The following is a 21683-nucleotide window of genomic DNA, read 5'->3' as shown; positions in this document are numbered from 1 at the left end:
GGTACAGATTTACGTGCCCAGCTCAGTGAAGCTCGGAGGAGAGAGAGCGTTCCGTATCGTATTCTGAAGACACTAAAAGACGCTGGATACCCCCAAAAGGATTTCCAAAATGGACAGAGTGGAGTAAGCGAGTACATGATTTAGATGAAGGATTACGTGTGTAATCTCGAGTGCAATTTAATCGAATGTATGCATTCATCAATGGTGTATAGGAGGGGTTGGGATCTTTGGGATTATAAAATAGAATCGATTTAAAAATCATTTACACACTGATTTTATAACGATTATTCGAGCTCAGTGTGACCTGTTAGACTAAAAGCAACAGCTTTCCACAAAACAAGCTCATAGCCTCAAAAATAATAAATACATCAGTCCTCACACCACCTCCATTCAAATGTCTGTCACACTCGAGCTCCCCGAACGCTAATCGTCCGAAGAATCACGACCCCAAACATCAAAGGGCACAAACCACTCCAAAACGACGCGAAAACGTTTGATCTGCTTCTGTTTCACCAAAACCAAGCACCGAAAAGGGCAACACTTTCCGACCGAAAGGATTAAGTATAGACGGTGCAGGGCTTTATGGCAGCAACTACTGACGATCGATCGAGCCAACCAAATTTGGTGCCCTATCTTGACACTTAATCGATAACCACGCGCTAACATTTCGCGCAACACGTTTGATGTGTAGTAGATTGTGTCGATTCATTATGGCGCAGATGGCGACTAGAGGTCGTCGATCTGTGGTTTTGCATAAGAGAGTTTTCCCCAACTTCACTCTCGGTTCATTGACGGGTTGATAATTTGCTGATAAAATTACTGTAATCATATCGAGGCCGAGAGATGTTGCATCATTCGTTACAGGGGGGCTTCTCTTGCACCGTTACAGCATCATTCGGTGAAGCTGCAGGGGACGGGATAGACATTAGCGAAAAGCGGAGAGAAGTGATGGTGACAGTAAATGAGCATCCTGTTGTCTGGTGGAAATCTTGATAAGCTGTGCTCCTTGTAATCGGACTCACTTGGCACCTGGTACGCGCGTGGTTTGCGAAACCTTTAAGCTGCTTCGTCTCTGTGTGGGTTCAAGTCCATAATCAAACGGGCATCTTAAGAACTCCACCGAGGCTCGTTTTGTTTGGACAGCGCGAGACAGCGTGCTAATTTGCCCAGTGGAGTCATTCATTCTTCCGCTTCAGCGTGGTACAAGTTAAAGATACACTCTTTTTCTCATCTTGCCAAGTTTGCCCGTCAAACCAGGCCGAGGTAAAGTGTCCCACCGGGGAAGTGCTCACCAACTTATGGTAAAGATAATAAAAGAAAACGGTCCTCGGGTCCTCGCTTTTTTGTGTGCGTTCTTGTGTCGTCCATTAAATAATTCCACCTTCGTAACAGGTTTCTTCACTTTGCTGAACCAAGATGGAGCGAAAAAGAGAGAATAATTCGGATATGGTCGGCAGGCAGCAACCCAACCCAACCGGATGGTGAAGTTTCCGGATTAATCAGATTATGATATTATATATGTAGGGCAAGAGAGTCTGTTCGAAGGTGTCTCTTTTGTTTCATACCATCATCGTCACCATTGGAGGCACATTAAGTTGTGTTGTGATTTCGTGGTCCCAGCACTTCTCTGTTCCGCTTCCCTTAGTATGTCGCGTGATGGATCACCATGGGCTTCTTGTTTTGGACAAACTGAGGTGAGCTTCACCGAGTGCTCGGAGGTGAATGAGTCAAATAAATACTTCATTAGGGTGAAGCGTAACGTAAAGACCCCGTTATCTTTTTTATGAGGAGGCCATCATCACTTGTCGAGGTAATAATGGGTTGTATTGCTGCTGTCAGTAGAGCAAACCATTAAAAGTGGTACCATTTTTCACGTCCCATTTAGCGTTTAAAGGAACCAACCAATTTAGCTACTGTGGGAGGTGTTTTTTTTTGGTGTGGCCATTTTGTTCTTCAATTTGTTGCACTTTTAACAACAAATTACATTCTTTTACGTCAAAAAAGGTGTCAATAGGTTCGGCTTAGAATTTCTTGGTAGTCTGTGCCTTTGCAGGTCAAGAGCTTTATGCTAATTACATCGCTTCTTGCATCTCCATATGTGCACCTGTCAATTAGCGTACACGTGTTGAGCATTAAGGCGTGCAACTGCTAACCAGATTTTGCACCATTTGCCCATTGCACTTGTACACCGGCAGAATCCGTCGATTAGCAAGAACACCACTGGCACTGGCAGCTCCAGTAAGAGGACCACCCAAGCTCTTGAGCGTTTAAAATGTGCACATTCAGATCGTTCTTTCCGGTGCTCCGGTTCTGGAGAGGCGTTTTCTGTTGCTGCCCTGCTGTTGAGGTGAAAGCATTTTCGTGCTCACGCCAACAAGGAAAGAGGTACTTGGACCATTTTTTTTCTCGAGCGTGCAAGAAAACAACAGCACTCTCCAGACATTGCAATTCTCGAGTGTCATTTCAAGGGTGACGGGGGTTCCTCCTGCAGGATGAGACCTCCAACAAAGAAGTTACGGTTGGCGAAAAACTACGACGAAGTTATTGGACGAACGATGAGAACCTTTGGGTGTGACGTTTCAACAATTTGCCACCCCGAAACCAACCAGAGATCTACCAAATGCAGCCAACAAAAAATGGAACCGGGCATAAAATCTCAATCAGTAGTAGTGTCCCCGCCCTCCCGTTGTTGGACAATGTTTTATTCAAAACGAAAATGAAAACATTTGCGCTCGTTTGAGTGTCGTTTTATTTTCGGTACAACCGTTTCGAGATTGGTTGGAGACTGTCACTGGAGTTGAGGAAATGGAACACTATCGCTATACAAAAGTTTCCAAACGGTGACATTTGTCCCTTTTCGCTCGGAAGAGTACGCCATTAAAATGGGAAATCCTTTCACAGTGTGTCTAGCGCGCCCAAAAAAAAAAAACTGGCCTCGGAGCTAGGGGTCCTCATTTTTCGGACGACGTATTCATTTAAAAGGAGCCACTGCGAGGAGAACCAACTCTTCCGCACTCTTGCGTTCAATGATTGGCCAATGCTGTGAGGGTCTGTGAGGGTCTGTCCGCAATACCCAACTCCCGCAACACACTGATTACCATACGATTCTTCATAATGTTGTCATTTGCGTTTGTAAAAGACCCGCTTCCAGTGCTCGCATTTTCGGAGGATAGTTACCATTTAGTTTTATCGAGGCACTCGCAGTACTACACGCTCGGGGGAGATAACAGTGTTACGGGTGCCTTTCTGCACCATATGCTACTGCAACAACGTACTCCAACGCATCATTCCACCATGTTATTCCATTTAAATATTCATCAAAAGAGTGTCCGGCGTTTCTTGCGCTCGCTTCGTTCGTCCCGGTGACATACGTCACGCTGGCTCATTTCTGGTCGGTCGGACTTGTCGCGCGGTTTGGCTGCGTTATGCGTTTGTAGCATTTTTAGCTGAGTAGGTGAAGTTTCCAAAAATACAGCCCACAGAGACGGTTGGGTAAATGATGGTGAATAAGTTGGCATAACTTGTCTTGTTGGGGTTTTCCAGTGTTTGGTGATATACACTCGCTACATTCGGAATGTTATGATGAATATTTTATGAATTTAAACACCTCACTTGTATCTCCTTTTCCATGAGGTTTTGCTATTCGAACTATTCCGGAAACGTGACCCTGATACGTGAGAGACAATTTCTCTCAAATAAACGACGACTTTAACGGCAAGAGGTCACAAGAGTGAGCTGAGCTTTTCAAACTAAGCTGCGAAACGCGTGACGGTACTATGATTACGCTTATAATTACACCACGTACACTACCAGTACCGCCAACAGCTTCTATTTCGCTGGAAGTAGTTACTCGCACCAGAATGCTGTGTTCCATACTTACGTACTAGAACGGCTACCTCGCCTGCTATTGCAGCTCCCGACATCAAGTGTTTCTCGGGGTGGTAATTTTGCTAACAGCCGGATTTAAAATTGTTACTCCCGGAAGTGTGGTTTCACTTCCTGCCAACTACGTCCGCTTGGCAGAAGTTAAGCGACGGCGGAGCATAGGACATGAGCACTAATCTTCTGGATGTCTCGAGATATGAGAAGAATTTTCTAGCTCGTTCCACGACCTATTTCGTCAGGTTTTGGTGTAAGGTGCGCAAATAAATAACGGCCGTTTTTTCATACGTAAGTGGTACTCGTGGCATTTTTATTTGTAGAAATTGGGTCGATCAAAGTATTGGCCATTATTATTTATTACTTTCTTCCACCTTTCAAGTTACGGGTTTTCGGGGAGCATGCAGCAGAATAACTTTGTCGTGGCGTGATGAGTGTTCTGGCCGTTTTTCACGCATTGCTCGGCTTAAACTCATCAATTGTTTCCGGTAGCTTTCACCAGTGATTGTTTCTCCCGGTTTCAGAAGTTCGTAGTAGATGACGCCGAGCTGGTCCCACCAAATACTCAGAATAACTTTCGAGCTATGGATGTTCGGTCGAGCTGATGATGCTGGGGTATGATGATGCTGTGCAGGAACCCCTTTCTGTTGTGCCGCAGGACCAGCTCCCGCGGCTCCAACTCCATGTGGTATCCATTTGCCCTCCTTCTGTATCATGCCTGACGCGTTCAGCCGCGATGATATAGCCTGACGTGTTACACCAAGCACGACTGCAAGCTCTTCTTGCGTTTGGGAGTGATTTTCCTTCAGTCAATTCTTCGTCAGCGAATTTTCCTCCCTACCGTATCAGCGAAACCTCCCGCATATGGCCGCTTATCCGGCTCAAAATCACACATTTTCAAGAACTAGGAACTTTATCTTGCACGAAATAATCACAAATCTGTTTACACAGTTTGATTATGTCATTCCCGAACTGAATTCATGTCGTATGAAAAAGTCAAAATCGCGCCTCAGTCCACAGTGGCTCCATCGATTTAAAAACGGCCGTTATTTATTTGCGGACCTAATAAAATTATGTTGTGAACTGTTAAGCTCCAGAATTCTGAATTTAACATCCAAGAGCAAAAAGCATATTGCTCAGAGTTGCACATGTATTATGTTTGCTTTAGAGGGCTTTCAATAGAACAAAACGTTTCACACATCGATCGAATCATATTCCGGAGCTTTGTTCCAGTTTTTTTGCCTTTGCATTCGTGTGAAAGAACGAAGCCTTTCAATCAACTCGATTGAGTTATTCCACCAATTTCTGCTTCTCACAATGATATCCACCCGAGCGAACAGCAGTAATCGAACCCAGTAATCAACACAACACTCCTGGTGGCATTCCCTTTTCCGCGCTCCGTCTCATTCTGCCCTTGATGATGCCGCTGCTAATGAAAGACACCTAAAAGGAAAGCGCACCAGTGGGACAAACCCAAACACGCACATCCACAAACACACGTTTCCAACAGTGGGAAACTGTGGACGTTATGTGTTTCCCGTACTGCAGCTCCGTACTGCTCGTTAAATAAATAATTATTCAATTATGAAAATTCCGCCTCGTAATGGTTCCGGTCGAGATGGTGGCGGTGCTGGTGCTGATTGGAAGTTGAAACATAGACGAAGAAGAAGACGATGCAGATGGATTGGGGAGGGATTGACACGATGGTAATTGTTAGTGTTTGAAAAGGGATAACGCTTTCAAAGCGAGTGCCCTGCTAGATACAAGTAGCTTCCGCTTTGCGAAAGGGCTTTGTGTGGGAGCGTTAGGAGCTTTTCCTTTACGTACACGGGCACCCACGCTTCCAAAATCCAAGGTTGCTTCTTTGATGTGGGATTCGGTGTGTTTTGAATAATGAACGGTGTTGATGGCGTAACTCCTTTCCCACCTACTGGCAGACAGCAGCAGCAGCCACTCGGCACTGTTCCAATAATCCACGCCAAAGGATGCTGTTTTCGCAAGCGAACGGCAGCCACGCTTAAGTTGTCACTATTCATTATGCCTTCCGATTCCGGAGGGATAATTAAACGCTTACTGGAGATTAATTGCCGCTGCTGGGTGGCTTGGTTTTGTTATGCATCAACAAGAAGCCTTCCTGACACACACACACACACACACCGCACAACAGTTTGCAGCCAAAGTGCATCAATCACCGATCGGTTCCGACCTAAGAGCGAGCCAAACCCCTCTGTCGAAGTTATGAAAACCACACCCCCACCCGATGGTGCATGCAGAGAAGATAAACTTGAACGGTCCTGGCGGAGTTGTGCACCAAGAATGGGCAAACATTCCTGGGTCTAACTCGCTGACCATGATGCGATAGATGCATCGGCATACAGCACTTGCAGCAGCAAGTTATCAGCGGTTTTGAGATAGTTGTGGAATGTGAGGTACTTTTCCACCACCTGGCTGACTTTGCTACGGTCGGCGATCCCCGTTGGGCCGGACGTTCCAGACTTAGGGGACGACCTTTGCCGAGAGGTCGGAGGTTCGAAGACCTCAGCGTCCCGAGTACTCATAAAGTTTTGAACAAAACCAAAGAATGTCGATATATGAATATGTGGTTTTATAGGACTTTGCCGAATTCCAAAGCAAACAACAATCTCTCCAACAACTGGGGATGAGCGACTCCGAAAGAAGAACACAAGAGAATGCCTCCGTTCCTAGGGTGCACCGGAAATGGTTGCGTTGCAAAGTTCCAGCACCAGTTCCGGTAGATGAAATTAAACCTTTCCACTGGAGCAAGCACATGAACCAACTCGGCTGCAGGGCCCATGCCGGGACCAATATTGTTGTTCCGGGTGAGTAAAAGTTTCGACCAAGTAATTTTCTATTCTTCGGGACTTTCAACCGACACCCAAAATCGATTCTACACATGCTCTCACACTGACGACCTTCCCGCGGGTTGGCGGGTGAATTTCGGGTTGAATTCCTACGGGTTTAGAATGCCATGCAAAGGAAGGTTGGAGGTCGCTTCGGTTTCGGATTCTGGTTCTTTAAATAGTACGCCACCCAATGGAAAGGTGTGCGCTGTTGCACCGGGAGCATGCTAATGGACTTTTGGCTTACCCCGGGATATTGGGGTCGTGACGATTTAAGGTGGCGAATCGTACATTATTCAAGCGTTGTTTTTGGGAGTTTCACGCCATGGCCACCCCGGCTTCCGGGCGGTTCAAGCGAGGATTTGGTGAGACGACAACTCTAATTTAACCTAATGCGCGGGTTGCTACGAGAATGCCTCGTGTTCGGATTGTGCAACTGAAATTCTTGATGCACCCTAAACTTTAAAACCTAACCTTTTTGTATCTAGCTGCGAACCGGGTGTGTTGGAATGAATGAAAAGCAAAGAAAAACACGCGTAATCTAAACACAGTGAAAGTGTTTTTTAATTCGCAGCTCTGGTTTAAACATCGGATAGTAAATTTATGGAAATTTATAGCAACTCTTGAGTTACTGTGCATCCTTGGTGGAGGTTCGAGTGTCGATTGCACGATACAGTCACACGCTAAAGCGGAAACCGGATGGATTTTGGGTAAATAAAGACACGAAATAGTTTTGATGACCCAGAGCGTAACGATTTGCCTCAAACGAAAACTAGGATGGTGATTAAAATTTTTAATGCATTCGTAATGCTTCGAACACACTGCGCACTGTGGTAGAGGGGCAGGAAGTTTGGAGCACAAATCGTATTGAAATTTATTGACTTCGCAACTACACATGTGATTCCGATGGTTGCTTTAGTGTTTGCGTGTCCGATTTATAGAGTTGATTTTTTGGAAAAATCTGGGTCAGATAAATCGGTATCGAGCAGCGAGCGTCTGTTGCAGTTGAGCGTAATGAACTTTGTTTATTGCTGCCGTAACTGTATTTTATAGCTGAGCTTTTGATTTATTGATGAATATTGATTGTTTTAAAACTATTTAAACAATATTATTATTTTTCTATTTAAATTCTTCACCCAATTAAAATAAAGGGAAAATTTTATCATCTTCTTGTTTTCCCTGCTGGGGATTGTTGAATAAAAAAATATAATTAAGAGTTTTTAAGAAGGCTCCAAAACTGTGAAATAAAAAACAATAAATAAACCCGAAAATTTGAAAGTGAAAAAGTAAAGATCATATAACAAATATGTAAAACCGAAGAAATAAAATATAAAAGCTTTTTTCAAACTAGAAGAAAAGGAAACTTAACTAAAAGAAACATCGAAATTCACGGCAAAAGTACATCAATTACATGCCAGATAAGAATGATTAATAATGTTTCTTAATTAGGAAAAATCAAACAAAAGATGCTTAATACTTCTCCCAAACTCCACACAACACTAACAAAAGGAAAAAAATAATGTTCAGAATCCTTCAATGCACTTGCCAAAAGTTATCAAAGTGCTTTCATTTACTTTGCTTCAATAGCCATCATTCACACTGAATGTACTTTCTTTTATCGCAAACACCTGACCGTTCTGATCGTTTTGGGGAGTCTTCATCCTTCAAACCATCCGGCTTTGCGGGTGGAGAACTGCCAGCTGTTCCTTTGGGGGAGTTAATTCTCTTACAACCACCAGGAAAGCGGACCTGTACGGCAATCCAAGGCGTGAAAACCATTGCGAGAAAGATTAATTAAATCTCTCCAATTCGATGCGCCTGGGCAGCGGGCACGGGAATTAATTAGATTTCTTCATCTTTTCCCCGATAATGATGCGAGTGCTGTGCTGGAACTACTCGCATAAATTACTGCTCGCTTCCAATGCGGAGATGATGATGCGCCAAATGGGGTGGGTGGTGAACTCTGAAATATGGTTTTCAAACCCTGCCAGCATCTACCTTCCTAATAATCAATCTGACCCATATTACACCGATAGAAACACACGAAAACACAAAGTTAAGTCGGATTGGGTTAATATGAGTGAAGAAGTTCAACATACCAATTGAACTTAGGCCGCACCGTAACTCTGTTTAATATGATTATCTCTAATCTAACATGGCAGGAATCGACTGCCTGGTTTGTGTCACTTCCTGGTAACCGGATACGCGAGTTATCCCAGCGGGGAATGGGCAAAGCTGACAGGTGGGTTGGAAAATGACTTTAATATTTACCTTCGCGCGCTGGTGAAACATCCTACCACTTGTCTGGAACATCCGGCACCTCCATCGGAACCCACCGAGCGAAAACTCTTTAATCGATAATCATCGTCAAAAGTGGTAGCGCACCTGTAGCACCATCTGCTTCAGCCATTCCCTCCAGGACCAACTCTGGCGAGTCATTAACGCTTTTGGTGTGGATCGACACACGGGTTGCGTGTGCCGTGTTCCGTAAACAACCCGAGTCAGCTAAAATATCTTATTTCGCGTAAAGGAAGTGAGGTGAAGATTTTTGTGGTTAGAGTGTGGGAGATCTGATAGGGAATCGGCTGTTCCCCTGCTCGACATCTTAATCGATGATAATGGTAATGATATCATTATCAAGCAGCAGTTCGTATCTGCTACCAGCTCTGAAGACATTCTGCTAAAGATATCACCCTGAAATGGAACCAAACGAATGCAGGCAACGAGGGGGCGAGTGAAAACTCGTGGCTCGAATTTCCTTCAAAAGCCTCCGTACGGCACACGAACGAGTAATTTGGGCAAACAAAGAATCTTGTGCCGCATGGGCATGAGTGAGAAAGTTGTTAAACATTGGTTTTTCATGTGTACACTTTTGATCTGGGTCGGTGTGTGTGTGTGTTTACGAGAATTTAGCTAGCATTAAATATCTGCAGGTATCTTCCTCGGATGTGTTGCTTTCCAAGAAAACCTCATCGACGTAAGGACGCCATTACCGATAAGGACAAATATTTGGTTTCTAATTTTACACAAACTCTTTCGCCTTCTTAAGCAAGCAAGAAGGAGCAGCGCAAGCTGCGGAAGATGGATTGGTTGGGATCTCGTTTCCCTGGTCGACGAAGAGTAGTGTTCCGTCGAAGCGTACACAAATTAGTAGTCAAACGGGAAAATTATCAATTTGATGATGGTTTATTTGTGTTCGGAAATAGGATCCCATGTTTGCACTTTGACTCCAGCGAGCCAGTGCGGGAGTTGAAATTTATTTAATTAATAGCTTTTTAGTTTTGGGAACTTTTAACGAGTGTTTGTAGTTGTAGGTGGTTCGGAGCAGTTTTTGACGGCATTTGCAAAGCTATAAATCTCTCGCCCCGTTAAACACTCCGGCTCTAAATGAACTCTATAGGTTTGGTGAACCTCTAAATTGTTTCGAGTGTGATTAATGTGAAGTAATGCACTTCAATTGCCTTTTCCAGTTTCAATTCCAATAAAAAAAACACCCCACCCGGGAGCGATCATTGCTTCTCAAGCTCAGGTCAGTCAGTGAGCAATGCTAGGCGAGGAAAATTCGATTGCTTCACACCCACTCACAAACGGCCACGGCGGGTTCGGCAGCACTTGAACAAAATTTGATGGCCACTTTAGAGCTGTGCGAGCGGCAAAAGACACAGAAAAAGTGTCATTGTCGATGCAGTGCGAGCGGCCCCATCGGCAAGCCACTCTGCCGCTCTCCTTAATGGACCAAATGATCCGATAGAGTGCAGCGAATGGACAAATTGCACACCAGACATCAGCCGAAACTCGTTGCGCACTTTGTTTTACGCTTTCGCTCGTACGAAGCATGAGTTCTGTCCGAGATTGTCGAGCCTTTGAAATGCAGAGCGGTCGGAATGGAGCGATGGAGACCATAAATAACCGGATGATTGGCGTTGGCAGCAGCTCGTAAGTTCGAAATTGAAGAAATTAATTGAGCCCCGTACTGGCTGGGCGAGCTGCGATTTTCACAATTATGCAATTAGAGCTCTCTGTCGCTCTCGCTCCCGCACTTCGTTCGTGCGTTTCTAGCGGGAGAACGGTACGAGGGATAATAGCGCTTATCGTACTGGTTAGATTTCTCTGTACGCTAAAGTCACAGAAGGACACATCATAAAACAGTTGAAGAAATTAAATAAGAGGGCCCCTCCATCCCCCCTCGACTGGAAAAGGAAAAACATTCCCGCCTGGGAGGCAAAGGAAATAAAACGAAATGCGCTCACTCGAAATAATTACAATTAAATGCGTCATTCTTACTTGCCCGCGTTTGCTCGCGTGAGTGCTTGGATGTTTGCTATTAAACTCCTATGCCCATTCGCTAGAACGAACCCCTTTTGTTCGACCAATAAACATGGAAACAGAGGAAAGAAAATTGCCTCCATTGCATTTCGATACGATAAAGGTTCTTCCCATGATTGCACGAATAGCTTGCGCTTTTTTATGTTGTTGCTTTGAGGCAAAAATAGGAACGGTAGATGTCAGATAATACTGCTGCTTTGCTCTTTGCTGTGGAGATCCGTTTTTTGGGTGAGCGGGGAAGAGTCAATCAAAGCATTTCGGAAGTGCACAATTATGCAGCAGGCAGGAAGTAAATGGTGACGCATTTGGTGACGATGACTGTGGTAAGGCATTTTGCAGGCAAAAGAAGGCATTTTACTGCTAATAATGTTTAGTGTATGCCGAATTGCATACTGGAAGGCGTTCATTTAAGTCTACCACCGGGCCGCCCTAACGTATTTTCAAGTAAAAAGAATATTTATTGTATTGTTTTACAATCTACGTTCTTCTCACCTCTGCTAACAGTTCTGTCCTTTTGGATTTTTCTATAACCAGCAATTGTTTTGATCATTTCCACTCCGGCTCGCATAATCGTCGCATCGTTAAGTTTTGTGTTTCAATAAGCAACGTTTACAAGTTCGTAATAACTCATTTTCCTTCCGCGTCGATACTTTGTGCCGAATGTTAGTCTCCAGGAGCCCTAGCTCTTCCCTAGCTCTTGTTGCATGCGGGTTTCCCTGCTGCATCGTCCTGACGTTACGGCTTCTGAGATGGCCGTCAGGACGTGAGGTGGCCCTCGCGATTTTCTTCTTCAGTCGCTGCAGCAGCTGTACCGCTGTTGAAGTTGAGCTGCCTCCGATTTGCTTCAGGCTGCTCGAGGGCGATCAGCCCTGCTCGTGCTCCGTTGGACCGATGAGCTCCGTCAGGTTCGCGCGCTGAGCATTCCAGGTTTCCTGCAGCTCCGACGTTACGATCGTTGCCAGCTCAATGATCCAGTTCCACTCTGCCTGTCCTTTTATCTGATGGGACAGCTGGTTGTCCGGGGTGACAGGATCAGAGCCGGTCTCGTCCAAAAGCCGCATCCATGCTGCATCGAACCTGGGTCGCCAAAACATCTCGCCGTTAATCAATGTAAATGTTGATGATATCCAACACAATATTAGTTTGATTGTCTGGCTGTATTGTCTTATATATATAAGCCTGCTAAGTTGTAAAGAACAAGTTGCTTATAAATCTTCATTAAACAAAAAAAAAAAAACAGGGAAAAAATGCCCCATTCTTCTAGATTTTAAATGCAGTCATCACAAACAGTTTTGATAATACGACACTAGCTGTTTCAGTTCAATAAAAAAAATATATTTATTGTACAATTAATAAGATATTGTTTAAGGATTCTTCTGTAAAACTCACTCTAATTTCAGACCTTCACATTTTTTTTCTGTAACAAATGCAACCTTAAGTCAAAAAAGGCATCCAAATATAACTAAGTTCAACAATAAAATGAACGTTACCGGGCGGAACCGCTCGCAACGGGTGCACCCCGGAGTTCAGCTACATAAATCGTCATCATAAATCGTTCGTTGGTTGCATGCGTTTCCCGCTGTCCGCCCAAAAAGGGGCTAAACCGCACCGAAAAATAAAAGCGTAAAAGATATCCTTTTGCCGCAAAGTCCCTTCAGGAGACTGAAGCTTCACGGGAAAACTGAATACCTTACGCTTTACAATCGCATTTCGGACTTTTCCAGGGACGATTCCTGACGGTTGGTTTGCTTTTCTTTTGTTCTTGAGAGGTGGATCGTTTTTTCTTTCTCCAAACCCCCCTAAGTTGCCCAGTAACTTCTTGCTAGTGCTAACGTCTGTTAGGAGAAGCAACATTTCACGAAGGACCAGAAATCGACCAACAACAGCAACAAACGGTCATGATCGCTTTGGTAACTTAGTGCACTAATTCCAACTTTCGCATTTCCACCTTTTGCAAACACAAAAAAAAAAACAATAAATAACGAGGAGCAAAGAAATGCACGCGGAAGATATGCCGGGGACGGCATTTGATGTCATACATTCCATCTTCATAAAAGAAAATTTTCTCTTCTATTGTTGCAAGCGGAGCAAGCTCTTGGCCGAACGCGTTATTCCAACATGATGCGAAGGGAGTATTATTGCTCGGATTTGCCGCCCCGTCATGTTACACGGATGCGCGTGGGAAATGGCGGAAGCATTCGTTACAGTGCGAGAAACTATGTTTAAAAGAAGTAAAACGGTAGTTAGGAAAACTATTCAAAAGCACAATAATGCTCCTCCGGTGCTCGGTTGTAGAATTCGAGTTTTTGTCGTATTTTTCTTTCTTTCCCCCCTTTTTGCTTCGTCCCAGCTCATTCCACCACCTCCAGAAAAGTCGCGTTCTTTTGTTACAATGACTGGCAAAAGGCTGCTCGACGACGGCTGAAAGTCTCTGAGTCAGTTTATATTTTTCTTTCCACTCGGATGCTGTGGTGCGTTGAGGAGGAGTGAAGCGAGAAGGCTTAAGGGAAGTGGACTATTTTTTATTATTATTTGTAACAGTGTGTGCGCATTTTATTTGTGAACGTCACAATTCATCTCTAGTCATTCGAAAGAGGAAAAAAAGGGCACACGGAAACGAACTAAAAGTACCATCATCGTCCTGCCCAAGTTGAACCAAACAGTAATTTTTTTTCCAGGACTCGTAAAGTTTAACCTGAGTGCAAGGCCTGGCAAAAGTTAAAGCGATCTGTATTGTAAAGCTGGTGAAAAAAGGGTGAAAAGAAACCCGGGGAAAAAAGCGCACCAGAAACGAGCACCGTAACTCACCAAAATGTCAGCGAAAGAGTTACCCAGACACAGTGGGAAAAGTCCATCCTTGCCACCCGGAAGAGAACCGAAACGAATGGGCTAAAAAAACGCATAAAGGATTCAACCTTTTGGTGCGCTCGCCGGGCCCTCCCATCCAACGGTCGCTCATGGACAGGGTGAATGAAAAATGGCCCCAAACAAACAGGGATGCGTCTCGGTTTTGTCGACGCGCTGTGTGTTGGATGCCACAAATCTGGCTAGCATCTCGTTCTGATTCTAACCAACCTTTTTTTTTTTCGAACCAAACTCCGCTACGCTGATCGCTTGTGAGAGGCTCCTTGGTTTTGGAGCCCAAAAGTACTCCTTTGCTAGCAAAAAAAAAAGGGTTTGAATAAATCAAATCCTCCCATTCTCACACTTGCGTACGCTCACGTTATGTTGGCGTTTATTGCAAAGATTATGAAAATGTGTTATCCGTTTTTCTTTCGGCGCGAGATGATGGGGCACGCTGATGCGGAATTCAAATAGATGACCCCCACCGACAGGATGGTACGGGTAAAAATGGCAAATGGGGCGAAAGGATTGCGTTTTTGGTTGTGGAATTTATGAAGGAATGCGTAAGGGTGAGTCAATGTTACTAACAAGGATTTTTCAAAATCAAAATAGACTCAAATAGAGGAATAAATATTGTTGATAACAGATATTGTATTCGACAAAAGGGGCGACGTGTCGTCATAGTTAATAATAAAAATAAATATATTGTCTTCCTTAGTGAAATTTTGAATTAAATACTAGATTGGGGAATACATTCTTGAAATGCGCTTTAATATTCAAAATCAATATTCAATAGGGGGTCGATGGCGGTCTTCAAACGGCAGGAATGGGTCTCAAATCCCATCCGAACCGTAGTGAGGACTGACTATCCATTTACATGGTATTGGCAAGCCTAGTAAGCCGCTTGATGGCCAGCGGGACCTTAAAGATCATTAAGCCAAGGAAAAGAAGATTCAATCATTAAAAAAAACATGATAAAGACTATCGTAAAATTTAGATATCGAACAGCACTTCCACAATTTTGACAATCGGTTTAATTTTTGCTTTATTTAATAATTTATAGAATTTATACGCATATCCTTTATTTATTCTGGAGAAATTTGTAGCATTTTTTTGACGAGTAATAAATGTAATAAAACAGACCAATCAATTTGTCAAAGGACGACATAACTAAAGGGATTAATTTAATTATTATTTTACGAGACATCATACTTTTAGTTGTGTCACTATCGCACGTAATGGATTGATATTGAGTTGACTTTGCGTGGCATTCGTTACATATTGCAAATTGGTCAGGCAGCGGACCAGATTCCCACGAACCTGATGTGTTACGACAACAAGTATCTCTAGCACACGTAATCAAACATGTGAGAGCATGAGTGCAGCACCCAGACCGTCACCTAACAACTATGAAATTAGATCAGTTTTCCGTTACATGCTGCAGTTTATTTTTTTGATAGCGGTGCAAAGCTTCTACATTGACAAATAGCAATTTTTGGTTTGTTTTGTATTGCTTTGGCAAACACGCGGGTCTTAACTTTTCATTTTCAAATTCGTTTTTGCGAAGTGACACACGTTTGTTTATTTTTCTTCCATTTCCCTAGAGTCTACTGGTCAGTGTTTAAAAGGGCCAGAAGAGCTTTTCTGATCATGGAAACATCAAAGCGCCGTGATAGGATCCAGTATCCTTGGTGTGTACGTGATATGTTACATGAGTGGACTGAAAAATTTAATTTTTGATACGAAAACCTTTCCAATCGTATGGCACGTATACATACTAGGCTGACGATGCGAAGGACTATATCTGTTGCATTTGATTTCAATTGAATAATTCCATAAAAACGTGTTAAATTAATTCTTGAACTAGTAAACACCATAAGGAAATTGTTTTTTTTTTTTTTGGCAATAGAAGCTTTGACTCCAAGAAATGACCAGGATTTCTATCAAAATACAGATTTTAACTATTGATGTGAAGAATTTGGATGGTGCTGAGAAGGTTTGTTGTTGAATTGTGGTTGTTGATGTTGAGTTATTCCTTCTTGGCGTCAACATTTTTATAGTGAAAAACCAGGTTTTTCACTATAAAAATGTTCTTTTTCTTGGCTAAACAACCTGCTAAGTCACACAGTTCATGGTTTGACTTACTAGACTTGAGGATAAAGCAGAATTGAAGAGTAAGTCCTTACTACGGAGTAAAGTTCCCCGGGACAAATGTTATGCTTCTCAATCTGAGAAAAGGAGTAAGAAAATTATTAAATCTCACAACTGTCAGTATTATTTTTAATGTTTTTCCCTTTTCCTCACGAGAATTGATTTGAATGTCCCCTTTGGGCTCACATCCGAACAAAAAACCTCGGGCATTCTATTATTGTCACGTCTGAACAATAAAAAAAGTCAATCTCTACAGTCGGCGTTGAGAAAAATTAATTCGTCATACACACGATGCCCCCGCCCCACCAAAGAACCAAGGATTGTTGGAATTTCATTAGGGCCCTTGAACCTGGACTGTCCCATACAACACAACCGTGTTTGCCTATTGTGTCGGAACCAGAACCCTCGTCCGTATGTAGCAAACAGCTTAATCAGTGTCACCACTAACGGCAGCTTCCGGCACGCGGCCCGCGTGTGGCTTTCCCACATGGGACCTCAATTAAGGATACTCGTACCCACGGATCGCAAACGGATATAAACACAAACACACTATATGCGCGCGGGATTGTGAGTGAATGTGAATGTGTTTTCGTTTATGCTCAAGTGTGCGCGAGTGAAGAAAATGCCACCCAATTAGTGTTGTCGAAAATACCATTTTAATGAGGCTCCCAGGGGGGGAGAGAGTTTCTGTTCTGTGGACACGGGGGAAGCTTTGTAGAAGGTGCGGTAGGTTGTGTACAGTACAAAAAAACACAGCAATGAAGTGCTAGAAAATCTTTCAACAGCAGCTGCACCAGCAGAGGGTCTGCAGTACGCACGCGTGCGATGATACATCATTAAGACCATTTTTGTTGTTTTGAGTTCGGCCTCTGGAACACTTGATTTTATTTACCAGGAAAACAAAATCCTTATTTTCAATTTTATTCACTCTCTTGCACATGTACAAACATTATTCATGTAATTGTGACGCTTCAATTAGTTTCATCGGAACAAAAAAAATCTATTGATTAATAATGGAGCCTCCTGGTGTGTCTCTGATTTCGTGTTCTCCAATTTAATTAATCTAGCTTTGTTTCAAGAGCCTTCATTTTCTGTCAATTAAGAATGGGATACATTTTTAATGAGAAAAAAAAACCCTGATTCTTGGAACCCGAGTTCACGGTTCCCAGCTTCAACCTCAAAACTCCACACCAAACTGGTCGCGCGCTGCACGCTTTTTACACGACACAGTTTGTGCAATTTTAATTGAAATTCCAGCCATTCCGTTGTGCTCGCAAACGACGTTCGACAAGAAAACAAAATCGATCCAATCCGATCGGGGTAGCGCGTAGCGGGCCACTACTCTGTGGCCGTTTCGGACGAGAACGAATTAAATCCTGCGGCAAGTTGGCTGCTGTGTGTTCTGAGCTTCCGATTTTCCTGCTCGTAGTAAGCTCCACATGTGTTTGTCCCTTAGGTAATGGAAGGAAAATACCAGTCCAGAGCTGGAGTAAATTAAAAATATCCCTTGCCCGATCGAACGACCAGACGGCGTCGGTGAACTGTCAAAAGTTGTTTGTTTGCTTCGGGTTTTCCATGTTACCGGCATTTTTATGACTAGTTCGGCGGCCGTTCTGCGTACAGCAACGGTTTTCGGCTTACCCGCAATTTGGTGGGTGTTGAAAAATAACAACAAATCGACCAACTATTGGGTGTTTTTTTGGGAACGGTCGTCACCCTGATGCATCCTGCGGCATACTGTGCGCCTATGGGGCGAGGATTACGATTCCTAGAATTCGCGCATTTGAACCTACACATATTGACGAGACGCACCCATTTGTAGGAAAACTCCAACCAGGAAGTACAATCCCGTTTGCATGGTGATGCAGCGAAGCATAGCGAAATGTGGACAAAACTCCCCAAAAAAAAAAGAAAACCCCTTATGCTTGTTGTGTTGTGTATCAAACGATCTAAACGGAAAACCTCACCGTCATCCTGTGTTGGTGTCCCTGGGTTTTTGATTCGAAAATGGTTCGATTCTAGCGCCCAATGGGTTGACGATAGCATTATTGATTTTGCTGGCGCCTGCAATCAACCCCTCGCTCCCAATACGCACATTTTCGGCCTCGACCTCGAAAAAGTGTACGCAAAGATGGTTGCAAACAGGGGTTGCCGAAAGTAGGGAACAACAGCAAGAAGCTAGGGATAGCGACAAAAAAAGGAAAAAATAATGGCCACAAAAGCGTCACTGGTGTTTGTCAAGGTTTGACGCAATCGATTTCGTACGCAGCAGAGCAATAGGGGTTGTCGGCGCTGTCTGTCTGTCGAGGAACTAATGGAAGGTGATTTGTTTTTATGTCTCTGTCGGACTCGCGCGTGTACAACTTGTTTTGCATTGTTGCTGGAGAGACCCTCACACAAAATTACCAACATTTTTTAAGAGCTCGATACCAACGAGAGCAATTCTTGAACTGTGTTTAAAACTTCTGAAAGAGTCATTATATGCAACAAAACAATTAACAATAGCCTCATTCAAACATGGTACCACAACCGGCTAGAAGCGGCCAAATTAGACGCGAAATGCGCAGTTCCCTGCGGTGCAGAGCTATTATTTATGAAGGTATCAAGTTCCAAACAAATTTCCACTTGTGAGTTAATTCTGTCGCGCCGGTGCAATTGGACAACTGTCACCTTACGCCGAACCCCTCGCAAGTGAGAAGCGATTGCGAAATCCTGAGCACCACAAATGCAATCCCAATATCCCTTACGGAGAATAAAACAGTGGACGAGAAGAAAAAAAAACAAACGACCCAAAACAAGGGGTGCCAAGGATTGCACGCTGCAAGTTAAACCAACTCACTGGGACGAATAATCGCTCAACGAGGGTCTGAAACACACTACAAACTCCCATGAGAGTCGTCACAGTTGTTCCCTGCGAGACGTCACTGCACATGTGTCTTGTGTACACACAATCGCACTAAGCAGCAACAGAGCACAAAAAATGCTGTCCTAAAAGCGATTTCCGTTCCAAAAGTTCCATTTGTCCTTGTCGTTTTCTATCCGCCAGGAGCAAGTCCTTTTGCCTGGGTCCAATTAGAGATTTTCCAATGAAGAAACTCGGCTCGGCTCTCTATCAATGGAACAAATCGGTACGCCTGTTGGGAAGCTGTGACCCGCGCACTGTACATTGCCACATGTCGATGTTCGATGTCCATGTGGAAGATCTCAGCTTTCGGTGCCTCCTGGTAGTGTCTTTACAAGCCTGCTATTGGCAGGCTTCCTGCTCTCTCCCACTGGGTATTTGCTTCCTCTGTTTTTGTCGCCTCAGAGTCCTCGCAATGCCCCTCGGTGCAGGATATTGGTTGGAGTTCCCACAGCACACCAACTATAAACTGTTTCGAGTTTTTCATTTTGACAAATGGTTTGTTAAAACTTCGGTATGGCAAAAAAACTGGAAAAAACCATCACCACTCATAGCGATACGTGATAAACTTCGGCGAGATATTCCTGGTGACCTGTGACCACCACTGGCGGGATTGTTGTTGTTTTCGCAATCTCCCAGCAAGACACCATTTGACTTCTTCGTACGGTTTCATCCTTTTCGATACGTTCTTTTTTCCCATGCTCAAAATCTAACCGAGGATTTACTGCGTCGCGTGTATATATCCTTTTTTGTCCGAAGCTCACCGACTCACTGATGAAGCCCGCATCCTCTACGTGCCTAATGCAGTGTGTGTATGTGTATTTAGGCGGCCTTACACAGTAGCAGCTCGGAGCGGTCGATTTGATCGTTCTAGCGACATACAGACTCATTCAATTTTGATTGTTGCCAATGTTTTCCTTCTGCCGGCTCGGCAGGGGTCCCGAAGGATTGTTACTATTTTGCCCAACAGTCCCTTCGACGTTCGGATGGTTTGTTGTTTTCGTTTTTCTGCTTTGTTCTCGCTTTTGTGGTGCGAGTGGCGTGCTCGAACGGAAGGACCTAGCGTTGACAAGGGGATATTCAGCATCCAGGGTTGAAGGGCTCTTGGTTGCCGAGGTCTCGAGGTAGGTGTCGATTGAGCCATCATCATCATAATCGACATATGGTCTGGTCGGTCGGAAGGTTCGTTTGACGAGTGGTTTTCTCTTCATTTTGTTTGGTTTGTTTTCTCCTGTGTGTTTTGGTTTGTTGTTCTCTTGCCATGTCTGATGATCATTTCGGTTGCATTGATAATTGTATTTTGGTATTGCTTTCACAATTTTTCCGTGAAAAATCAATAACCTTTAACTAAACTATTTGATGTTATTTTAGTACAAAAACAGAAATAAATATTTGATCCTAAAATATTCTCTTGCTCTGCCCTTGGGTTTCGCAAAAATTTAATCAAAGCGCAAGCTAATCATTAATTTTGAGAAAATTGGCTTCTAGCCAGCTTTTGAAATCGTTTCTCGGTTCCGCTAATTAGGCTGCTGGCTCACAAAGGAAAAATTTAATTTTGGATAAACATTCTTTGAAATGTGCCATGATGCCCAAAAAAACACATCGTTTGATGAGATTTTATCCACCTTGGGTGAAAGCAATAATGAGGAAAGATTCTATAGGAACGATAAGGACAATTTGACGCTTCTTGCAATTTTGGAGTCTTTCGAAGAGATGTTCAGAGTTGATTTTTCCTTACGATAAGGACGAAATAAATGAAAATGTGCTTTATTAAAACACATTATATTTAGATTTCTAAACGAATCGTAATGATGTACAAGGTTTATATGAAAATGTATAAATTTTCACGAGTTATTATTTTCTTTAAAAAAATCATTTCATCGCTTAGGCGCTGTAAGAATCACATTAACACAATAATGGAATTTTAATTACCCGTTAGGAAAAGGATACAATTTTTGTTCACACATACAGCTCATCCTCATGCAGTACCATCATTAATGTGATAATATTTTCTATGCAATTACGGTTTCAATCCGCTGGTATCGGTTCATACGATACGGCACATCATGCGGTCTGTGATCAAACGTTTTGTTTCATTTTTAAACCAATCATCCCAGCACACGCGAGCCGCCATTATCTGCAAGGGCACTCGCTGGCCGCCACCGTCGCCGCCTGGTACAAAGGTTCAAATTATGTAATTAATATAATTTTTATTCCTCAACACATGTCCTCCATATTCGGCGGTGGACATCAATCCGGGTACTGCTGTAAAGCAGAACAGGCCCATCGAGCGCAGTGAAATGGTCTAGTAATGCAACGAGGGTATGAAATGAAAATTATTCAACCCAATTGGGCTGACCCCGCATGCGTATTGTACTCTCACTGCCCAATCGTTGACCGAACGGGGATGGGAAGGTTTCAATTTCCAAACTCCTTTCTCGCGGCGAGGGTTAAGCGAACCAAAAACACACAAAAAAGACGGCTTAAATTAAATCGAACCTACGGGCATGTAATGGTAAAACCACGCGCGGCTAGCGACAACCGCTTCCAGGTTCGAATTTTTAAGTGGTTTCATAAATTTTTACATCACATAATTGAGATTTATTTTTCAGTTGACGACCCATTCACCCCTTCTTACAGGTTTTGGTGTGCTGCTGGCTGATGCAGGCGATGTTTTCCGATGGGAAAAAAGTCCCAAAATTCACAGATCCCCTTTCCAC

The 21683-nt window shown here is 43.5% G+C and overlaps 2 protein-coding genes across 5 annotated transcripts in view; one reads left to right on the top strand and one right to left on the bottom strand.

The window, feature by feature from the left end:
* LOC126567930 (condensin complex subunit 2) overlaps positions 1-21683 on the bottom strand; it is a 299174-nt gene that overhangs the window by 68789 nt on the left and 208702 nt on the right. The window contains exon 1 of one of the 3 annotated variants that reach the window (XM_050224301.1): positions 18137-18141. The exons of the other annotated variants lie outside the window; for them this stretch is intronic. The gene's annotated coding sequence lies outside the window, so the exon portion shown is untranslated. Of the gene's footprint in view, positions 1-18136; positions 18142-21683 lie in introns of those variants that run through there. 3 annotated transcript variants of the gene reach the window in all.
* Positions 1-21683, top strand: part of LOC126567764 (uncharacterized) — a 407639-nt gene that overhangs the window by 242747 nt on the left and 143209 nt on the right. The window lies entirely within an intron of this gene.

The sequence above is a fragment of the Anopheles maculipalpis genome, chromosome 2RL (genome assembly GCF_943734695.1).
Source record: "Anopheles maculipalpis chromosome 2RL, idAnoMacuDA_375_x, whole genome shotgun sequence".
In the NCBI taxonomy this organism is placed as follows: Eukaryota; Metazoa; Arthropoda; class Insecta; order Diptera; family Culicidae; genus Anopheles; species Anopheles maculipalpis.
This window is presented reverse-complemented; position numbering and strand designations above follow the sequence as displayed.